Here is a 23,339-nt window from a genome sequence, read left to right on the forward strand (position 1 = left end):
GTTGTGGGGGTGCTTTGCTGCAGGAGGGACTGGTGCACTTCACAAAATAGATGGCATCATGAGGGAGGAAAAATGATGTGTATATATATCAAAGCAACATCTCAAGACATCAGTCAGGAAGTTAAAGCTTGGTCGCAAATGGCTCTTCCAAATGGACATTGACCCCAAGCATACTTCCAAAGGTGTGGCAAAATGGCTGAAAGACTTTGGACAACAAAGAAAAGGACAACAAAGTCAAGGTATTGGAGTGGCCATCAAAACGCCCTGACCTCAAATATATAGATAATGTGTGTGCAGAACTGAAAAAGCACGTGCGAGCAAGGAAGCCTACAAACCTGACTCAGTTACAACAGCTCTGTCAGGAGGAACTTATTGTGGGAAGCTTGTGGAAGGCTACCCGAAACATTTGACCCAAGTTAAACATTTTAAAAAGCAATGCTATCAAATACTAATTGAGTGTATGTAAACTTCTGACCCACTGGGAATATGATGAAAGAAATAAAAGCTGAAATGAATCATTCTCTGCTATTATTCTGACATTTCACATTCTTAAAATAAAGTGGTGATCCTAACTGACCTAAAACAGGGAAATTCTTTCTAGGATTAAATGTCAGGAATTGTGAAAAACTGAGTTTAAATGAATTTGGCTAAGGTGTATGTAAACTTCGACTTCAACTCTAGATCTAACAGACCTTACAAGATTAAGATAAACTGAGTGTTTACATGACTATTGCCATACTCTTCCTACTGAAATAATCTGTTTAATATGGAATTATTAGTGTGCATGTAAACATACTCACTGATCTGTCTCAAAGGCCACTCTATTGACCCCTTTCTATTCCTTATTCTCTCTCACCAGAGTATTGAGCTGGTCCCGGGGACAGGCGAACATACGCCCATTGATGCTCAGAGAGGAGAATACTGACACATCATTGGGCTTCAGCATCTGCTTCTCTGTGACAGGAGAACACACACAGAGGAAAATAAAATGACAGCAATAAATACTATGTAAATGAAGTGAGATGTGATTGGCTCCTCACCGCCTGCGGAGCTGAGGTGGACCAATAGCAGGTCATCGTTTGAGGCAAGTTTGTCGGCCACAGCGCTAGTCACCTCACTCCCTGTGGCCGCTACGGCAACCCGGATGGTGGTGTAGGTGTGGTCACTGCAGTACACCTTCAACAGGACTACACACACACACACACACACACACACGTTTTTAAGAGGCTTGTGATTAAAGAAAAAGTGTAGGAAAACACTTTTTTTTAACGTCACAAACTGACTGTCGTCACAGTTCCTGATGGGTTGTGTCTTCACTAGTTTCTCGTCTCCGTTGCTGAACTGTGTAAGGACCTTCTGCTGAGACAGACCACACAACAGAGATGATCAACACACACACACATACAACATCAGAGATGATCAACACACACCTTGACAGACCACACAACATCAGAGATGATCAACAACACACACCGTAACAGACACATTCACCATGCCACACTCACCTTTTTCACTTTGGCCTCTTCTGAACTGAAGAATAGAAACAACAGAACAAGTGTGTCTTTATAATGGTTTGAGGATCAGGATTATGGGGTTAAGGTCAACATGGAGGTTAGAGGTCAGTTTTACATACTGTAGTTTGACAATCTTCTCCAAGTCAGGTACAAAGTCTTTCAGAGCTCTGAGGATCCGTGAGTCATTGGACACACTCCCATACAGCTCCTACAGAGAGAGAAACACAGACTCAGACAACTCCTCAGGTGTGTGTGTGTGTGTGTGTGTGTGTGTGTGTGTGTGTGTGTGTGTGTGTGTGTGTGTGTGTGTGTGTGTGTGTGTGTGTGTGTGTGTGTGTGTGTGTGTGTGTGTGTGTGTGTGTGTGTGTGTGTGTGTGTGTGTGTGTGTGTGTGTGTGTGTGTGTGTGTACCTCCAGGAATATGAGTGCTGCTGGCTCCTCCTGTAAGTGATGTGTGTGTACTGCAGCCCAGCGCAGGGCCAGATTGAGGACTCGTCTCTTACAGGTCACAGCGTACTCCAACCTCTCCTGCTCCGAGCCCGGAGGAGCCACCGCATGGTAGGTACACACGGGGTTAAAGATATAACACACAACTATACCATAACTGTCACCTATGTGTAACATACTGAACTTCAAGAAGAGAAACTGAAGGGAGAGAAAGAAGGATAGGGAGGGCAGAGTGGGAAAGAGAAAAAAGAGAAAAAGGATATTGTGCCATGAGTAGCTGGCAGAACTGACTGTTAGGCATGAAGACACAGTGCATGAGGACAAAGTCATCTACCGTAGGATCTGAGAGGAGGGGAGGGGGGAGAGAAAAAGGATATTGTGCCATGAGTAGCTGGCAGAACTGACTGTTAGGCATGAAGACACAGTGCATGAGGACAAAGTCATCTACCGTAGGATCTGAGAGGAGGGGAGGGGGGAGAGAAAAAGGATATTGTGCCATGAGTAGCTGGCAGAACTGACTGTTAGGCATGAAGACACAGTGCATGAGGACAAAGTCATCTACCGTAGGATCTGAGAGGGAGAAAATTAGTGGAAGAAAGAGAATAATATTAGAAAACAGCTGGCAGATATTAGGCATGAAGACACAGTGCATGAGGACAAAGTCATCTACCGCAGGATCTGAGAGGGAGAAAATTAGTGGAAGAAAGAGAATAATATTAGAAAACAGATATTCATACATATCTACCGACCCATCATCCGATCCCATACAGTAGCAGGGCCCGGTTGTATAAAACATGTTAGGTGTATGAAACATGTATGGCAGAAAGAGTCTCTGGTTACCATGGAGAAGACCTGATTCACAGAATGGATGTCTTATCAAAATAGAAGTTCTACATTCAAAACTGGAGAAATAAATTGATTCAGAATATAATAAAATACTTCTTTGAGTTACTTTTTTCTCACCTCGTTTCTATTACTTTCTAGTACTTCAAGCTAGCTTACAGAGCAGGTAGCTTACAGAGCAGGTAGCTTACAGAGCAGGTAGCTTACAGAGCAGGTAGCTTACAGAGCACGTAGCTTACAGAGCACGTAGCTTACAGAGCACGTAGCTTACAGAGCACGTAGCTTACAGAGCACGTAGCTTACAGAGCACGTAGCTTACAGAGCACGTAGCTTACAGAGCACGTAGCTTACAGAGCACGTAGCTTACAGAGCACGTAGCTTGCTAGCCAGCTGGCTTTGTTGACATTGATTGTGCGCCTTTCATTGTTTAGCTAAGTAGTTAGCTGCTTGCTGTTTTCCTTTTGAAACCAGGGGAGAGGAAAGCAACATTCAGCCACAAATGATGTTTTCATTGACATCCATACTGAATGAAGCATTTAAGGGACCTCATAGGCACCCTTAACGTTTTCACTTAATTTAAGGGGGAAATTAGCCCAAAAATGTTTTGTGCAACTGACATAAAGTTAAGGAAACTAAGGGAAAAGATAAGGGGATAATTGACTTAGGATGTCTTATGCAACCAGGCCCAGGCCCTCAACCCTAGGGATTCACAGTGTATCTCTACCAGGTTGTGTGTGTGCGCGCACCTGGGTCAGAGTGGTGTGTATCCATCCTCATAGTCTCCAGGAAGTGGTCAAGGATCTTCTCAGGGGTTCCAGACAACACAGTGTACCTGATATTTCCCAGACTGGAGGCTCTGGGACTCTTCTCCAAGACCAGAACAGCCTGCTCATGTTCCTTCAAACGCACTGTATTTGCCTCCACGTCCTAAAGTCAAGTAAATACCAGGACATTACATTAAAGTAAGGTCAAGTACATTTCATTAAAGTAAGTTACAGTATGGTACAGTATTGCACAGTGTAGTAACAGAACAGTACAGTATACAACTCTACCCTGAGTATCCTGTTGAAGTCTTCTTTGTCCACTCGGAGGAAGTGACAGTTGTCTTCTCTGAGGACGATGGAGGCAGCTCGAGGAGAGTCAGTCACCAACGCCAGCTTCCCAAAGTCATCCCCCTCGTGCAGGGTACACACCACACCCTGAAGAGGAACACACACGCGTCAAAACGCACGGATTAGACAGCTGGAGAAGTGCTAGCATGAATTAAGATTGTGTATATTCTGAGAACCTTGAGCTAGTCATTCACTGTGATGAGCGAAGCCAGAGTTTCCCAAACTGTAGCACTAGTTCCCCTAGGGAATACACGCCAGCTGTTGTATGCAGATGCATTCTTTTGGTCATAATAATTTTAGTTAGCGTCATCTTGTGCTACTTTCAAATCCACTGTAAGGCCCATATACACATCATGTATAAACACACGTCATACCTTGCCGTAGATGACCACATTGACAGAGCCTTTCTGGATGATGTACCAGGATGTTCCCTCTTCTCCCTGGTTAAACACTGGAAGGAGAGCGAGCACACCTTAATGTGTGTTCCTAAAACACACACACACTGTACAGCATGGTGAGATAGGGACTTACACACGGTTCCTGCTTTGGCGTGAGACTCGAAGATGAGAACACTCGCCAGCTCCCTCTTCACCTGTAAGCAAGATGGTAACAGCCAAACAAACATTGAAACAACACCTGAGAAACCTCTGAACAGTTCAATGTCTGGAAGCACACAAGCCAGCTAGATCTGCTAGGCTAGCGGTCCCTAGCGGTCTCTAAAAAGCACACTTGGAGTTTGCCAAAAGGCACCTAAAGACTCTCAGACCATGAGAAACAAGATTATATGTTTTGATGAAACCAAGATTGAACTCTTTGGCCTGAATACCAAGCGTCACATCTGTTTGCAACCTGGCACCATCCCTACGGTGAAGCATGGTGGTGGCAGCATCATGCTGTGGGAATGTTTTTCAGCGGCAAGGACTGGGAAACTAGTCAAGATTGAGGCAAAGATCAATGGAGCAAAGTACAGAGAGATTCTTGATGAAAACCTGCTCCAAAGCACTCAGGACCTCAGACTGGGTCGAAGGTTCACCTTCTAACAGGACAATGACCCTAAGTACACAGCCAAGACAACGCAGGTGTGGCTTCGAGACAAGTCTCTGAATGTCGTTGAGTGGACCAGCCAGAGTCCTAAACCTGAAAATAGCTGTGAAGCAATGCTCCCCCTCCAACATGGAAGAGATTGAGAGGATCTGGAGAGAAGAATGGGAAAAACTCCCCAAATACAGGTATGCCAAGCTTGTAGTGTCATACCCAAGAAGACTCAAGGCTGTAATCGCTGCCAAAGGTGCTTCAACAAAGTACTGAGTAAAGTGTCTGAACACTTACATAAATGTGAAATCTGTTTTTGATTTTAAATATTATCAGCAAAAATCTCAAACCTGTTTTTGATTTGTCATTATGGGATATTGTGTTTAGAATGTTGAGGAAAAAAAAACAATTTTATACATTGTATAATTAGGCTGTAAGAAAATGTTGAAAAAAAATCAAGGGTTCTGAATACTTTCCGAAGGCACCGTACCAGTCAAAGGTTTGGACACCTACTCATTCAAGGCTTTTCCTTTATTTTTACTATCTTAAACAAATCTAAATATATTCTTCCTTAGTAACCAGCCTTTGCCTTGATGACAGCTTTGCACTCTCTTGGCATTCTCTCAACCAGATTCACCTGGAATGCTTTTCTAAAAGTCTTGAAGGAGTTCCCACATATCCTGAGCACTTGTTGGCTGTTTTGCCTTCACTCTGCAGTCCAACTCATCCCAAACCATCTTATGCAGCATTCCATCACTCTTCTTCTTGGTCAAATAGCACTTACACAGCCTGGAGGTGTGTTGGGTAATTGTCCTGTTGAAAAACTAATAATAATCCCACTAAGCACAAACCAGATGTGAAGGCGTATCACTGCAGAATGCTGTGGTAGCCATGCTGGTTAAGTGTGCCTTGAATTCTAAATAAATCACAGACAGTGTCACCAGAAAAGCACCATCACACCTCCTCCTCCATGCTTCACGATGGGAACCACACATGCAGAGATCATCCGTTCATCTACTCTGCGTCTCACAAAGACATGGTGGTTAGAACCAAAAATCTCAAATTTCGACTCATCAGTCCAAAGAACAGATTTCCACAGGTCTAATATCCATTGCCCATGTTTTTTGGCCCAAGCAACTCTCTTCTTATTATTTTCCTTAAGTAGTGGTTTCTTTACAACAATTCAACCATGAAGGCCTGATTAACGTAGTCTCCTCTGAACAGTTGTCTCTTCTTTTTTTTTTTACCTTTATTTAACCAGGCAAGTCAGTTAAGAACACATTCTTATTTTCAATGACGGCCTGGGAACAGTGGGTTAACTGCCTGTTCAGGGGCAGAACGACAGATTTGTACCTTGTCAGCTCAGGGGTTTGAACTCGCAACCTTCCGGTTACTAGTCCAACACTCTAACCACTAGGCTACGCTGCCTAGTTGAGATGTATCTGTTACTTGCACTCTGAAGCATTTATTTGGGCTGCAATTTCTGACACAACTGATTGGCTCAAACGCATTAAGAAGGAACGAAATTCCACAAAACAACTTTTAACAAAGCACACCTGCTAATTGAAATGCATTCCAGGTGCCAAAAGGGTGTGAAGCTGCCATCAAGGCAAAGGGTGGCTACTTTGAAGAATCTCATATTTTGATTTGTTTAACACTTTTTTTGGTTACTATATATGATTCCATATCTTTTATTTCATAGTTTGTCTTCACTACAATGTAGAAAATTGTCTACAAAAAAATTTAAAACTTGAATGAGTAGGTGTGTCCAAACTTTTGATTGGAAATATATATGTGTCGGAGAGGTGGGATAAGATTCGCAGTGTCGGAGAGGTGGGATAAGACTCACAGTGTCGGAGAGGTGGGATAAGACTCACAGTGTCGGAGAGGTGGGATAAGACTCACAGTGTCGGAGAGGTGGGATAAGACTCACAGTGTCGGAGAGGTGGGATAAGACTCACAGTGTCGGAGAGGTGGGATAAGAATCACAGTGTCGGAGAGGTGGGATAAGACTCACAGTGTCTGAGAGGTGGGATAAGACTCACAGTGTCTGAGAGGTGGGATAAGACTCACAGTGTCGGAGAGGTGGGATAAGACTCACAGTGTCGGAGAGGTGGGATAAGACTCACAGTGTCGGAGAGGTGGGATAAGACTCACAGTGTCGGAAAGGTGGGATAAGATTCACAGTGTCGGAGAGGTGGGATAAGACTCACAGTGTTGGAGAGGTGGGATAAGACCTTGATGTGAAGCAGCTCATCATAGATGATCTCTAGATCATCACCCATCCTCTGACCAGGACTAGAGATGGAGACAGAGTTCTGTTGATGATTCCTAACTGGTATACAATATATAACAATGAACTAGGCACGTGTGCATGTGTGTGTCTATGCATGTACTGACAGTTTGCGGAGGATCATGCACAGCAGGGCATCAGGTCCCATCTGGGCAAGGAAGAGGATTGTCTCAGGCAGCTCTTCCTCACTCTCCCTCTTCTCCTCCTCGCTAGGCAATGGGGTGTGCTCTTCCTCATCGTCAAGGAAACGATAGAACAGGTACTTGTCCTGGAAACCCAGCTCCTGGTCCACTAGGGAACACACACACTGGATCAGTAATCAGTGAACTCACATAGTGAGATAGCTGGACACAAGGGTTTCACAGCATTTTTATTAGCCAGTCGTGTCAGAACAGTCATTACTTCAATTGTATTTCCTTCATTCCTCTCTCCTCCTCCTTCTCAAAATCCATTGGATGAAAAGGTCACAGGGAACGGACTTCTAACCTTCTCATCCAATGGGTTTTGAAAAAGAGGTGAGGAGAGAGGAATCAAGGAAATGCAATTGAAATTCTCCTTACATGTGATGAAATAGGTGGAGAACATTTGAAGCGTTGTGTCCAATAGAGGGCAGTGTAGTCTCACCATGGTTCAGGACTCCCTCCTCCAGCAGAACCTGCCACATCCCCACAGCGTGAGAGCGAGTATGTACACAGGTACTCTGCTGCACCAGCCAGTCTACCAGCTCTGTACCTACACAACACTGCCTGCATCACACAAAACACACACAGTGAGACAGTTTGCATGGACCATAAAGTAACACAAAACATGTGCACACCACACACACACGTGCAAATGTAAAAAACACACACACCTGTAAGTCTTGAGGTGGTACTTCCTGTCTCTGATCATGTGAGGAGCTCTGGAGAGGATGGCGTTCCGCATCACCTTCCCTCCCCGCTGCAGCTTCTCTGATGGAACCTACAGACATTACATTTACATTACATTTAAGTCATTTAGCAGACGCTCTTATCCAGACATAACACAGGAACACAATATAACACTTGTTTTATCTCTAGCATAGCTAGTCACAATCACAGTGAGCATCTCAGCCTCCAGGTGTTAATCATTTCAACTTTGAGCTGAGAAATCCACAAAAAAATAATGAGCCAGGGGACTTTTCATGTCTCCGCCAACATAAGCCCTACAACCTCCTCATATTAACTATACACTCGCTAAGCTGTGAATCACAAACACGCAACCTGTCCTAACACTCCCAGTTGTCATAGCAACCACACAACTGCTGTCAGGGATCATGAATGAAAGGTGAGAAAAAAAACAATCACACCCACCGACCCACACGCAGAGATAATGCTGCTGTCATAGAACTACAAAAGAGGGCATCATAATTGGGCAGATGGGGCCTTTCTTGCTTCTGCATGAATTCTCTCTCATTAGCACAACTACAGAGGAAACTACAACTACATTGCACAGTTCAGGCTAGATATTATTTAACTCAGTAGAAACGTTGCAATGTGTGCATTGAGCTCACAGAAAGAAAATAGAATGAAAAGGAATTCAAATTATTGAACCAATGTCAGTCAGTTACTTGTTTAAAAAAAAAGAAGACATTTCAGTTAGTTGCTCAGCACTAGTGTGAATACACCCCCCCCTCCTCCTTAAACATGTATTAATAGTATCCGCTTGTAGAATACACACACATCTCAGGTCACAGTCTCACTGTACACAGCCTCGTTTAAAAAGACAGTACTTTGGGGTTAGTTGAGTGATCAGTGATATTAACTTTAATGAATAAAATTGAAAGGGGCCAGCTTACCTTGTTGAGGATCTTGTTCATTGAGTTGAGAGGATCTGAACCTAGACTGTCTTTGTCTGTCAGCCCTTAGGGGGGGGTGAGAGACAAAGTTATGACCATCGAAATGTGTAAAATGCAATGTTAATAATTCAATATTATTCATTCAACTGGATTGTAGTTGTACTCACTGTCATTGTTGGATCCAGTTTCCATGGCACCAGAGGGAGGGGCCAGAAGTCCAGCCATACACTGACGGTACTTCTACAACACAACACACAGCCTTAGTCATCATAATCAATAAACACACACACCATTAGTCTGAACAAGGCTCTATTGCCTTACCCAGTCATCACCTCACACCAACATTACATCCCTATACGACCCTGAGGAGCTCCATTAGCACTGCCTCCACACACACAAACGCACGCTTGCACACACACCCACCCACCCACAGCCTACACCCTTCCTTCAAAACAAAGCCCTTTGTTAACCAGGGATCATTTACATATGGAACATTTCACATTACATAACACACACACACACAGGGTCAATGAGTATAGCAAGGACAACTCAGTGCAGCAGTGTGTGTTTTAGTGCTAATCACTTATGTTCATATCTATAGTTCAAGACAAATATTGCAGATTGCTTGACTTCTTTAGCCATGCTTGAATGCTAAACACACAGGGATGAATTTACAACAGAGTTCTCCAGGATTATGTCCCTACTCTAAAATCTGTGTGGTCTAAAGTAATTACCAGGCAAGCCATGCCTTTACGAGCCAAAACACACACAGGAAAAGAAGCCCTTTAACATTCAGGAAGCTGCTGACGCGCACACACACACACACACAAACAATAGACTGATTCTTTGAGCAAATCGAAGTCATCACATCCGATGTCAGACAACAGAGCATTGGCAGTACTGAAATCAGAGTTTACCGGGAGTTTGCACTTTCTATCAATTCATGAATGAGTAAAAAGTTACTTAAGAACCAAACCCACCCTGGCACATCGCATCTCACACACACACACACACACACACACACACACACACACACACACACACACACACACACTAAACTCACCCAGGTTCTTCTCTACACTCTACGTCTGAGAAGGACCACTAAGAGGAGCTCTCTGCTCCTGTAATCCACACACACAACCAGGAAGCCAACAGCATCCTCAGTACTACCCCAGAGGTCTCCTCTCTCTCTGTTGCACCCACTCAGTCCTCTTTGAAACAGCACTCCAGTACTCACACACAGAGGTTGCCACGGCAATCAGAGCTTTTCAATGAGCTAGCGGGAGAGCAAGAGGAGCTAGATAGAACGTAGAGAGGAGTGTATATAGAGAGCAGAGAAAGATGGAAAGTGAGAGAGAAAAAGTCCCAAGGCACAAGCACCAGACAACATTTTCATCAATAATGAATAGAGCTCAATATTGTTTACACTGAACAGAGACAGACATACTGTCACGTATACTCTCTCTCCGGCCTCTAGGTCGTCAGGCTGCTGATTATCCCGCACACCCGTCACCATCGTCTCGCGCACCAGCGCCTCATGACAGTCACCTGGACTCCATCACCTCCTTGATTATGTTCTCTATATCCGTCACTCCCCTTGGTTCTTTCCTCGGGTGTTATTGACTCATGTCGGTGCGTTGTTTGTGTTTTCATGTTTATTGTTTCATTTATTTATTAAAACACTCGCTCCCTGAACTTGCTTTCCGACTCTTACCGCACTTGTTACAGAGTAACACCTCACCTAAGGGAAGCATTAGGGTGAGGTATTGTTTTATTTTTGTGTCAGTATAATGCCGTTGGGTCCGGGAACTGCTACAGTCTCCGTGCCTCAGCTGGTGTGATCGGTTCGCTCCGGTCCCCTTTGACGAGTCCTGCTGCTGCAGCCGCGCGTCGGGGATCCGACATCTTGGTCATTTGATTATCCCGCACACCTGTCACCATCGTCTCGCGCACCAGCGCCTCATGACAGTCACCTGGACTCCATCACCTCCTTGATTATGTTCTCTATATCCGTCACTCCCCTTGGTTCTTTCCTCGGGTGTTTTCATGTCGGTGAGTTGTTTGTGCAACGTGTTTATTGGTTCTTTTTGATGCACAGAGAGGTAGGCACGCTTTTTCTGTCTTCAGAAAATGTGATTCTTCTAAGTACAAAGTCATACACACAGTGTTTTGTTCATGAATAATGATGTGTATTTAGAGGTTACTCATAAGTGGATGGTAATGTTAAGATGCACGTGTAATTGTACTTTTTAGGATCTCAACATGCTGAATTCAAAATGTGGTTAATAGCTAGCTAAGGTATTAGCAAGCTATTGTAAGTGTGAACGGTGGCTAGCTCCTCAAATGATCCCAGTCCCTCCCATTGTGCATCTGTTGTAGAAAGAGGCGACGATTCTCAGAACATATGTGCTCTACAAATCTTGTATTTCCTTTTGGATGCCATGCAGGATGCAGAGTGAGTTCTGCTTAATTAAAACTACCTGATCTCCAAAGTACACGTCTATAGTCTCAATCAACCACACACAACGCAAAGTTATAACACCGGCTACACAAGGACCATTGTATGTAATGTCTAAGAAACGTGCTACAAGATGACTAAAAGTACCGTAAGAAATTCAAAGAATGTTCAAATTGATCATAAAGTATTGTTTAAAAATTAATAACTCTTTCTCTGCCTCATATTCCACAAGACCAGTGATGAGACTCTTTGAAAGTCTGCTAAGGTTTGGGATAGGCTTAAAGTTTTGGGACTATTGTTTTATCTCAAATTGAAGTTGCAACATTTGCAATCAGAAGCAGATGCTTACCCCCAACCACCATCCATGTCAACAACACACTAGCAAAATTGAAACCTACCAGAAGGTAGCAGTGCTCACTATTGCCCCTAGTGGCCGGTTTCCACGTCATCTCCCGACATTCTCAGACATGGTTGGCCGTTGAATATTGACTTGTATAGCGGGTGAACTGGCTTGGGTCTCTGTAGTAACACTATTGTAGAAGAGGTGACCTGGCTATCACCTGTCAAATGCTGTGACTGATCTTTGTCTTTCAAACACTATGGTTCCTCTCCTTTAACAAGCATGATATGACACTTCAAGACAATAGCAGCAGCAAGCGACTGGCACCCAGGCTAAGATCAGAACACTGAGAACTACAGCCTCAGGCCCTTCCTGCTGTATATTTAACCTGCTAAAATAAGACAGAGAGATGGGGGAGTGCACTTAGCACACATACAAAAACCTTGTTATCCCACTAGCACTCCACCACCCCAACACATTCACACTGACTGTTTCAGCATGCATCATCCCACTGAAAAGTACAGCAAGGACACACACAGTGGACCATAGTGGAGGCCTAGGGTTGACAGTGGACCACCCTCGTGGCATAAGCGAAAACAACATTTTGAAGTGAACTGTGTGCCTCTTCTGCCTCACCTCCCATAGACTCTTGAACTCTCTTTGTTCGATGCGGAGCAGTTCGCTGGTCTCTCTGCTGACGATGGTGGAGAGGAGTATTATCCAGAATCGACTCTCCAAACGGTGTCCCGATTCCCAGCGTGCAGATAGTGACAGCATCCTAGACACACACAGAAGGAACACACTCCATTTCACTTATTTAATTCAGTTCCCAATCAATACATCTTTGTCCCCAAAAGGGCAATTCATTTGTAGAACCACCACCACATACAACAGCACTGGGGACAGTTACACACACACACACACACACACAGACTGTTTCAATCCAGACCCACTATCAATGTTGTAAGACTAGTTGTTAAACATTCTATTCTTGCATTCTGTCTAGGATGGCCTGAAAGTGACCCACATTCTGATTATAATATGATCATGGTCATTCTGTCTAGGATGGCCTGAAAGTGACCCACATTCTGATTATAATATGATCATGGTCATTCTGTCTAGGATGGCCTGAAAGTGACCCACATTCTGATTATAATATGATCATGGTCATTCTGTCTAGGATGGCCTGAAAGTGACCCACATACTGTGAATAACATGACCATGGTCTCTAACTGACAGAGCGGACCAATTAGAGTATTGTAAATAATGCCCTCCAAGCATTCATCGGGGCTGTACAGGACTATACAAGTTACTTGTGTACAAGTAACACAAGTAGAACAGCACAGAACTCTAGATGGAGAACATCAAACTTTAGAGAGAGATCACAGAACTCTAGATGGAGAACATCAAACTTTAGAGAGAGATCACAGAACTCTAGAGCGAACACTGGAAAGAAAACAAAGAACTTCAGAGAGAACACTAAAGTCTAAAAAGAGAACACTGAACACCAGAGAGAAAACACAGGACATTAGAAAGAGAGAACTGCTCCAGATGGAATACATAGTAACTAAAAAGGAAAACCAAACACAGAGGTTTAGTAAAAGGTGTGAAGCAGACCTGATTTACCTGGTGGTTGGCTGTTTCTGACACCTTGACGTCCAGAGAACCAGACAGAACAGCATACCAGCTGGTCCCTATGTCACCCTGGCAGAACACTACACAGAACAGCATACCAGCTGGTCACCCTGGCAGAACACTACACAGAACAGACATAACAGCATATAAGCATTCAGAAATAGTCATAACATTGATGTGACAAGTCATAGTAAACCTGAAAGCCAATGAGGTATCAGAGGCCTTTTTCAAGGTGCTCATACCACTGAGTGAGTGTGTGTATGTATACTTCCAGGTGATGCCTTTCCCCAGGTATTCGTAGAAGGCACAGGAGCAGATCTGCAGCAGCAGGGAGGGGTGGAACCTCTGGAAGGGTTTAAACCCTTTAAGTCTGGTCAGAATAATATCCACATCCTCTGCTGAACACTCCGCAGGCCTACAGAGAGAGATGGGGGATGTTAGTAATAATAATACTACATGGGAGTTATATAGCACTTTTCAAGGACCCAAAGTCACTTTACAATTATAGAAAGAAATAGAGTCCAAACAAAACAGAGTTAACAAAAACATGAATAAAGAAAGGGGTGGGCTCAAAGAAGGGAAAGAGTGATGTATCAGTGTATGAGGAGGGGATAGTTGGGATTTGGATAGGAACACAGTTTAGGGTAAGGGGTAGGGGGGCATGTCAAAGAGGTGGCGCTTTAGGAGGGACTGAAAGACAGGGTGGAGGGAGAAAGTTACAGAGCCTAGGAGCAACCCTGGAGAAGGCCCTGTGGCCAAATCATCAACCTGGGGATGACAAGATGGGCTGCTGTGGTGAACTGAGTGTGGGTGCAGAAGTTCTGGGAGGGGGGGGGTCAATGCATTGGGGCACAGGGAGCCAATGGAGTTGGAGGACATGGGTGATGTGCTGTCAGGACTTTGGAGATCACATGGGAGCTTGAGTTGATGACAGACAGTAGTGAGTAGACGGGAGTAGATTAATGCATGCATGAGGGTTTCAGCGTCAGGACAGGAGTGGGAGGACCTGACTTTGGAAATGTTGCGGAGGTGGAAGATTGAGGATTTGACAGTCTGTCCTATATGGAGGTCAAAGGAGAGGGTGGAGTACAGGATTACACCAAGGTTGCGTGCATGGAGGGAGAGACAGTGGTGTTGTCAATGGTGAAGGTGAGGTAGCAAGCTTTGTTGAGGGTGGATTTGGTGCCTATGAGGAGTTGTTTTGTTTCATCACTGTTGAGCTTGAGAATGTTATTTTGCATCACTGTTTTTATTGCAGGAAGACAGGATTCAATGTGGGTTGAGGAGGGATTTGCTGCCGAGGTAGATCTGGGTTGAGGAGGGATTTGCTGCTGAGGTAGATCTGGGATGAGGAGGGATTTGCTGCTGAGGTAGATCTGGGATGAGGAGGGATTTGCTGCTGAGGTAGATCTGGGATGAGGAGGGATTTGCTGCTGAGGTAGATCTGGGATGAGGAGGGATTTGCTGCTGAGGTAGATCTGGGATGAGGAGGGATTTGCTGCTGAGGTAGATCTGGGATGAGGAGGGATTTGCTGCTGAGGTAGATCTGGGATGAGGAGGGATTTGCTGCTGAGGTAGATCTGGGATGAGGAGGGATTTGCTGCTGAGGTAGATCTGGGATGAGGAGGGATTTGCTGCTGAGGTAGATCTGGGATGAGGAGGGATTTGCTGCTGAGGTAGATCTGGGATGAGGAGGGATTTGCTGCTGAGGTAGATCTGGGATGAGGAGGGATTTGCTGCTGAGGTAGATCTGGGATGAGGAGGGATTTGCTGCTGAGGTAGATCTGGGATGAGGAGGGATTTGCTGCTGAGGTAGATCTGGGATGAGGAGGGATTTGCTGCTGAGGTAGATCTGGGATGAGGAGGGATTTGCTGCTGAGGTAGATCTGGGATGAGGAGGGATTTGCTGCTGAGGTAGATCTGGGATGAGGAGGGATTTGCTGCTGAGGTAGATCTGGGATGAGGAGGGATTTGCTGCTGAGGTAGATCTGGGATGAGGAGGGATTTGCTGCTGAGGTAGATCTGGGTTGAGGAGGGATTTGCTGCTGAGGTAGATCTGGGATGAGGAGGGATTTGCTGCTGAGGTAGATCTGGGATGAGGAGGGATTTGCTGATGAGGAGGGATTTGCTGCTGAGGTAGATCTGGGATGAGGAGGGATTTGCTGCTGAGGTAGATCTGGGTCTCATCGTCATAGCAGTGGAAGTCAAGGTTGAAGTGATGGAAGGTTCTGACCAAGGGGGAGGATGTAAATGAGGAGTAAGGGACCCTGGGAGACACCCAGTATAACTGCAGCTGAGTCTGAGGTGTGGCCATTGAGGGTCTGGTTTGTAGCCAGGAGAGTGCGGTGCCCTCATCACACAGACCCTCCAGCCTGGTGAGGAAGCTCTGATGACTCACTGTGTCAAAAGCAGCACTCAGATCAAGGAGAATCAGGATGTAGGCAGCAGCAGAGGAGAGGAGGTCATTGATAACTTTGAGGAGTGCAATTTCAGTACTATGGAGGGGGCAGAAACCAGACTGGTGGGGCACGAACAGGTTGTTGATTAGCAGGTGGGTTTGTAATTGGAAGGCAGCAGCACGTTCCAGTCTTGGCAAGGAAGAGAGGAGAGACGATAGGTAATTTTCAGGATGAAAAAAACGGCCGCAGGAGAGTCAGAGGGTCATCCGCTAGGTATTCCAGGGTAGGTATGGAGAGCAAAATAGATACAGTAAGACAATTGGGTTTGGTCAGGGAACCTGGGACCAGATTCACAAAAATTAACTGACATTTTTCCTTAACTATACACTTAAGAAGCAAGTTAAGCAAAGTTGCTATTCCTCAATAAAATGTTTCTCAAAAAAAAGTTAAATGGGATTCTTGAAAATAACATTTAAGGATTTCTTCTTGGAAATGTACTTAGGTTAACCCTCATCTTGTGACGATTGGATACTGTTGTAACCCTGAACGTTTTCTTGCGCCACTGTCACAGACATATTTGGCTACCGGACATTTAAATTCAGCAAGAAAACAAATTAAACGCACAACCTAGCTAGCTAGTAATTATCAATATAACCAGGAAGAATCTAGGCAGGTGGAGGTAATCACAGCAGTGCAGTCCAGACTCAGAGGTAGGCTAACAACCAACTAGCAAGCTAGCACTAATAAGCCACGGCTGTAAAAGTCAAAGCTCCAATAGGCCTGAAAGTGCATAAAAACAACAGGTCGAAAAGTAGAGAAGCAGCAGTCAAGCATGACAGCAGATACTCTCATCTGGAAGTGTGTGTGTTTGCTCTCCTCTTTTCTGTGATAGCTGTAGGCGTTCTGTAGCTAAGGGCCCCCTGCAGAGTGTGGATGTAAGCTTAAAGACACCACTGACTGAGACAAAATCATTCAGAGAAACTCACAGAGCAGTCTGTTCACATCTCTTTTCTCTCGATCTCCCCTCCCTCTCTCACTGTCTCTCTCTCATTCACCCACTCACATATACACAAGTATGCATACACTGTGCCTGGCCATGGGTGATGTTGAGACACCATATGACCTCCAGCTCTCCTCTGACACTGGTGACTCACTAAGTGTGAGAAAGTCCACAGAATGGCTAGTACATATTGACCTGCTCATGCAGACCAGGGGCTTTCTAGCTAATCTCTTCAGATACTCTCTCCTAGGCCTTGGTGAATTCCTTTTTCTCTAATCTGCCCTGCTCATCTTTCCATCCATCTTTCTCCTTTCCTCTCCTGTCACAGGAGTCCACGTTGAAGGAGAAATTCTCTCTCTCTCAGACAGGTGGTCTCTAATCTCTGCCCCCACACACAGACAGTTGTGTTAGACTCACGGGCCTACATAATACAAGACCAACCTGTTCCTCAGCGTTGACCCAGATGTCTAGAAGAAGGGATTACAGGTAACACAGAGACCACCTTCATCTGGCTCTCTTTCTCCAGCTCTGTTTCTCTCACCATACCTCCCTGCATCACACAGCAGTTCCAGTAGAATGTGCATCTCTCTGAAGCTGATGTGGTCTGAGAGCAGCTCACACCACCTTCAACCTGTAGGTCACATGATTCATCCTCCTGTCACTCACGCTCTTTCCTTCTCTACTCTCTCCCTCGCTCTGTCTACACTGAAAATAGTTTCCCACCTCATATTACAGCTAAACCACAATGACACATACACAACTCTGACTACGGCTGAGGCACAGTGAGACGTATTCTAGCAGGTGGTACAGATGAGAGAGGAGAGGACTGGAGAGGAGAGACCAGATAGCTCCAGAATCTTACTCTGCAGCACCCAACGGTTCGACGAGGTCTCTGTTCATTACTTCATCAAAATATATAGCTTTCCAAACAAATAGTTTCCATTTTGTATCATTTCAACCAAATGCGGCTAGTGCCGTTTTTTTCAAATGAGAAGGACCTGCACTTAAATATTCTGAGATAAATGTTATGTTTTCACCTCCATTTGTAATGTGTTGCTGTCTGCCCTAAAGCACTGTCACCTTCTGTACTACAGATCAGCTCTAATCTCTGTCACTTACAGCCAACTGAAGTCAGATGAGATATCATGTAAAAGCGTACACGTATTACTGTCCACACTAGAGGTCGACCGATTAATTGGAATGGACGATTTATTAGGGCCGATTTCAAGTTGTCTTAACAATCGCTAATCTGCATTTTTGGATGGCGATTATGGCCGATTATATTGCAATCCATTAGGAGACTGCATGGCAGGCTGACCACCTGTTACGTGAGTGCAAGGAGCCATGGTAAGTTGCTAGCTAGCATTAAACTTATCTTATAAAAAAACAAATCAACCTTAACATAATCACTAGTAAACTACACATGGTTGATGATATTACTAGTTTAACTAGCTTGTCCTGTGTTGCATTGAATCAATGTGGTGCCTGAAATTGTGGCACTTCTCTTGCGTTCAGTGTAAGCAGAATCAGGGTAAATGCAGCAGTTTGGGCCACCTGGCTCGTTGTGAACTGTGTGATGACCATTTCTTCCTAACAAAGACAGTAATTAATTTGCCAGAAGTTTACTGACAACATTGAAGGTTGTGCAATGTAACAGAAATATTTACACTTAGGGTTGCCACCCGTTCGATAAAATACGTAACGGTTCCGTATTTCACTGAAAGAATTTAAAAAAAAAAAAAATTAATGATAGTTTGCAGATTTGACCATATTAATGACATAAGGCTCGTATTTGTGTGATATTATATTAAGTCTATGGTTTGAGAGAGCAGTCTGACTGAGCTGTGGTAGGCAGCAGCAGGCTCGTAAGCATTCATTCAAACAGCACTTTCCTCCATTTACCAGCAGCTTTTCGCAATGCTTGAAGTACAGCGCTGTTTATGACTTCAAGCCTATCAACTCCCGAGATTAGGCTGGCAATACTAAAGTACCTATTAGAACATCCAATAGTCAAAGGTATATGAAATACAAATGGTAGAGAGAGAAATAGTCCTATAATAACTACAACCTAAAACTTCTTAAATATTGAAGACTCATGTTAAAAGGAACCACCAGCTTTTATATGTTCTCATGTTCTGAGCAAGGAACTTAAACGTCAGCTTTTTTACATGGCACATAGTGCACTCTTACTTTCTTCTCCAACAGTGTTTTTGCATTAATTTAAACCAAATTGAACATGTTTCATTATTTATTTGAGACAAAACTGATTTTATTTTTGTATTAAGTTAAAATAAGTGTTAATTGTTAATTTAGTATTGTTGCAATTCTCATTATTACAAATATATACAAAACTTTTTTTTTTACAAATAATAAAATAGAAATCGGTATCGGCTTTTTTTGGTCCTCCAATTATCGGTATTGGTGTTGAAAAATCAAAATCGGTCGACCTCTAGTCCACACACAGAGAGAGACACACGCATACACTGACATTAGCTGTGTAACAGTTATCTGATTTATCATTGTTGCCTGGGCTTATTGATTTGGACATTGTGGGTGTGTGTGTGTGTCCATCATGCCCGCCGTAACCTTATCTCCACCATCAGGGGGATTGACTAACACAAGGGGGGGCTATCGACCAGCATTGTCATGGGCTGCATCTCAACAGTTTAACATGGCTTCCTTTCCTTGATCTACACTGACTGGGCAGGTAGGGATTCCTATTACCATTAGAAACATTTCTCTGTTTCCTAACTTCATCACAAAGAAGGAAATAGAAAAACAGAGAGAGAGAGAGAGAGAGAGAGCAATGAGCTCCCATTGCCGATGGTTACCTGTGGATGTCAAATCAAATCAATTTTATTGGTCGGGTACATATTTTGCAGATGTTATCGCAGGTGCAGGGAAATGTTCATGTTTATAGCTCCAATCTTGCAGTAATACCTAACAATACAACAATACAAAATAAAGAAATATCAGAATGAGCAATGTCAGAATTTCTTCAGGCTCCTAAGGTTGAAGAGGCATTGTTGTGCTTCTTCACCACACTGTCCGTGTGGATGAACCATTTCAGGTTGTCAGTGATGTGGATGCATAGGAACTTGAAGCTTTTCACCCTCTCCACTGTGACCCTGTTGGGGATCCACAATCAGCTCCTTCATTTTGTTGAGGGAGGTTCTTTTCCTAGCACCACTCTGCCAGGGCTCTCCGCACATGCTCTGACACGGCTTGGGATGCCTTCTGGGCCGGCAGCCTTGCAAGGGTTAACACACTTAAATGTCTTACTCATGCTGGCCGTCGAGCTCTTCTAGCCTATTCTATTCTGCTCAATGCTAATCAATCCTATTCCACTCCATTCCCAATGATCTCAAGGCTAATATTCTCATGAGATCTTTGAACTTGCCATTGGTTCAGATTTATTTGCCATTGGTTCTTATATGGCTGTGTGTGTGTGTGTGTGTGTGTCCACAAACACTATTTTTAAAAATGATTCTGGGGTGATTTGAAATACTAAAAAAATAAAAAAATAAACATATACTTTATAAAAGTAATTTCAAAGATTTGTTCATTTCATTTTACCAACCAAAGAAATGTTTTAAAAGGATAAATTGAGTACATTTTAATATTATCTCTCTCCACTTAACAATACATTATTGCAACCACTTGCCCGTTTAGAGTATTGTGGGTATTTTACAGAATGTTGTAAGCATATTCGAAGAAATACAATTATATTTCTATATTAGTATTAAGCAGCTTGTTGTGTCATGAGGTGTAATGTATTATAACAAACGATATCAAAACCAGACAAATGTACGTTCAATGATCAGCCCACCCATTCCCTCCACCACCATTCATAAAGACAGAGGCAAATTCAGCGTCATGCAATGCATGCAGTAGACTGCTGTTGGGGGATTTAAAATGGACAATTATTAAATTAAATTAGATTAAACCATGTTCAACATTAAGAGTTTCATTAACACTAGTATGTCAGCTGTACTAAATGTGTGTGTGACATCAACTCATATTACCACATTATCAGTAAATCTAACACGTTTTTATGGCTATTATAAATTCCCTGGACTTACTTTATTTGTGTAAATCCCAAACAATTTATTAAATATCTTTTTACTCAAATGTGACGTTACATCAACTAATAAGAGTAAGTGTTTTGTTGTTGTAGATTCAACACGTTTTTTACAGTGCCGGTTGACAAATTACCCTGCAATGAAGAGATTGGATTTGCGCAAACCTGCCTCACGCCCAAAAATAAACCAACCCTACACACACGACTGTTTTTTATAGGGTAGAAATTACCCATCGCAGACTACAATAAAGTTCTGTCTAAATTCACAAGAGATAAAAAGTGATAATGCTGCGGGTGGTGAGGAGGATTAACGAGTGAAACAGAAAACCATGAACCTACAACGCCTTTGTGAACGACTAGCAAATAGACAAACACAGCAGGTAAATGTCCTATGAATAACCTAACCTGGGAATGGTCTTCAATTTGTACCTCGACCGAATGTGAATGTCAATGACATTTGATACACAATAACAAAGCCGCCTTCGCACTCAGCCATGCACACAATCAGAGATTGCCGGTTAAGATTACGATTTGTCATGTTGATGCTGATTAATGAATGGAACCCAAATTCGTTGTTTTCAGCGGTTTAAGATGCCGTGACCAAAAGGCGGGAATGTTTATTACCCACCTTTTATCCAGACAGCCGACCCATTCAGCCAAAGGAGACGAGTTGTGTGATGTTTCTATAGAGACCATCTTTCCAGATAATGTGTGATTGAGAAACCGGGAGATGCTGAAGGCGGCTTCAGCGTGGTGGTTATCCGTGCAGTCGTCGTTCATGAGCTGAACTCGCGACTCCGCCCCTGGGCTGATCCTGGACTGAGGTTTATTTTTTTATTTTTTTCACCTTTATTTAACCAGGTAGGCTAGTTGAGAACAGGTTCTCATTTGCAACTGCGACCTGGCCAAGATAAAGCATAGCAGTGTGAACAGACAACACAGAGTTACACATGGAGTAAACAATTAACAAGTCAATAACACAGAGAAAAAAAGGGGAGTCTATATACAATGTGTGCAAAAGGCATGAGGAGGTAGGCGAATAATTACAATATTGCAGATGAACACTGGAGTGATAAATGATCAGATGATCATGTACAGGTAGAGATATTGGTGTGCAAAAGAGCAGAAAAGTAAATAAATAAAAACTGTGGGGATGAGGTAGGTGAAAATGGGTGTGCTATTTACCAATAGATTATGTACAGCTGCAGCGATCGGTTAGCTGCTCAGCTAGCTGATGTTTGAAGTTGGTGAGGGAGATAAAAGTCTCCAACTTCAGTGATTTTTGCAATTCGTTCCAGTCACAGGCAGCAGAGTACTGGAACGAAAGGCGGCCAAATGAGGTGTTGGCTTTAGGGATGATCAATGAGATACACTTGCTGGAGCGCGTGCTACGGATGGGCGTTGCCATCGTGACCAGTGAGCTGAGATAAGGCGGAGCTTTGCCTAGCATTGCCTTGTAGATGACCTGAAGCCAGTGGGTCTGGCGACGAATATGTAGCAAGGGCCAGCCGACTAGAGCATACAAGTCGCAGTGGTGGGTAGTATAAGGTGCTTTAGTGACAAAACGGATGGCACTGTGATAAACTGCATCCAGTTTGCTGAGTAGAGTGTTGGAAGCAATTTTGTAGATGACGTTGCCGAAGTCGAGGATCGGTAGGATAGTCAGTTTTACTAGGGTAAGCTTGGCAGCGTGAGTGAAGGAGGCTTTGTTGCGGAATAGAAAGCCGATTCTTGATTTGATTTTCGATTGGAGATGTTTGATATGGGTCTGGAAGGAGAGTTTGCAGTCTAGCCAGACACCTAGGTACTTATAGGTGTCCACATATTCAAGGTCGGAACCATCCAGTGTGGTGATGCTAGTCGGGCATGCGGGTGCAGGCAGCGATCGGTTGAAAAGCATGCATTTGGTTTTACTAGCGTTTAAGAGCAGTTGGAGGCCACGGAAGGAGTGTTGTATGGCATTGAAGCTCGATTGGAGGTTAAATAGCACCGTGTCCAATGACGGGCCGAAAGTGTATACAATGGTGTCGTCTGCGTTTAACGTTATGAGGCTACTCTACCCCCTCAGGACATTAACAACCAACGAGTGAAATTTATTTGCTAAATAATAGGCTATCATTTAAAAAAAGATACCATTCTTCGAGTTGATAATAAAAATATTTAGAGAATATTTTTTCAGAAACGTGTAATGTGTTGATGATAGTGATACTGACTAGATTAATGAAATTGTCTTCACCTATATTCAGTCCTTTCATACCATAACTGAAAAGAGATGAAGAGAGGAGAAAAAAGAGAAAGGAAAATCAATCAACCTTTAGATCATTCTCTATTAGCTTCATTACAAAATCTGTAGAATAGCACTATAAATCT

The 23,339-nt window shown here is 43.6% G+C and overlaps 1 pseudogene; it reads right to left on the bottom strand.

Annotated features, from left to right (window-relative positions):
- LOC124009935 overlaps window positions 1-21,752 on the bottom strand; it is a 34,188-nt pseudogene extending 12,436 nt beyond the window's left edge.
- Between the last annotated feature and the right edge of the window lie 1,587 nt (window positions 21,753-23,339).

This window comes from Oncorhynchus gorbuscha, linkage group LG22, assembly GCF_021184085.1.
Source record: "Oncorhynchus gorbuscha isolate QuinsamMale2020 ecotype Even-year linkage group LG22, OgorEven_v1.0, whole genome shotgun sequence".
Taxonomy (NCBI): domain Eukaryota; kingdom Metazoa; phylum Chordata; class Actinopteri; order Salmoniformes; family Salmonidae; genus Oncorhynchus; species Oncorhynchus gorbuscha.